Source organism: Castor canadensis, chromosome 5 (genome assembly GCF_047511655.1).
Source record: "Castor canadensis chromosome 5, mCasCan1.hap1v2, whole genome shotgun sequence".
Taxonomy (NCBI): domain Eukaryota; kingdom Metazoa; phylum Chordata; class Mammalia; order Rodentia; family Castoridae; genus Castor; species Castor canadensis.
The window spans coordinates 173,880,036-173,881,004 of record NC_133390.1 but is presented as its reverse complement, the minus strand read 5'-3'; the positions used below and the strand labels follow the sequence as shown (position 1 = coordinate 173,881,004).

At 44.9% G+C, this 969-nt stretch overlaps 1 non-coding gene across 1 annotated transcript; it reads left to right on the top strand.

Annotated features, from left to right (window-relative positions):
- The first annotated feature begins 609 nt into the window (after positions 1-609).
- LOC141423743 (small nucleolar RNA SNORA51) lies at positions 610-742 on the top strand. The gene has a single exon (XR_012448562.1). It is a non-coding gene; the product is annotated as a small nucleolar RNA SNORA51 (small nucleolar RNA).
- The last annotated feature ends 227 nt before the right edge of the window (positions 743-969 follow it).

Sequence of the window (969 nt, the reverse complement as noted above, 5' to 3'; positions counted from 1 at the left end):
TGGCGCTGTAAAAGTCACATAGCATTAGGCCCTTCCCAGTGTGGAAACAACTGGGGCTCTATCATTAGCTCCCAGGATTTCATCTACGGGTTCCTCTTCTGGCCCTGAGAACGGACAATTTCCAAGCGGAGGCTCTTGATAAGCCAGGTGGCTACTTAACCACACCTATTCCAGTCATCTGACAACAGAGACTTAAGTAACTGAGAGGAAAATGGAATGGAACAGATGGTAATATTTGCAGGTGGCCTGGAAGTAGCTTCCCAGACAGGGTGCCCTATTGTTAATTCTGGCACAAGAAATAAAGATGCAAATGTGAATATTCATGTGCCTATCTTGTTTGTCCTTAATTGGCCTCATCTGTACACAGGTGGGTAAATAAGCTTACCCTCTCTTGAACATATTAGAGTTCAAATACAGGCTCAAGTTGCAATCCTGAGTCTCTTGTGTTCTCTTCCATAAATGGGGGTTTATGGCGGTCAGGGCATGGGTTAGAACACTTGAAATAGCTAGGCACGGTGTGGTGCATGTAATCCCAGAGTTTGGGAGGTTGAGGCCAGCCTGGACTACATAGTGAGACCTTGTCAAAAATAAATAAATAAATAAACAAATAGCCCCCTGGTGCTTACCGCAGGCTATGTTCTTACACTTGACTCTATAGAAAGAGGAAGCAAAGAAAATCTACCCCATATACACCTCAGCCCAGGTCCTGTGCCTGGTCTGTATTGTGAATGGGGTGGGGAAAAAAAAAGAAGGAAGGAAAGAAGGAAGGGAGAGAGGGAGGTAGGAAGGGAGGAAGGCAGGGAGGAAAAAAGAAGAAAGGAAGAAAGGAAAGAAAAGAGGGAGAGAGGGAGGGAGGAAAGAAAAAAGAAGGAAGGAGTACAGATATGCCTCACTTGACGCCATGTGTGGTCCTTGTCAGTAGAAGGTAATGATTAAAGCTAGAATTCTTAGGTCATCAAGAGCCAGTTT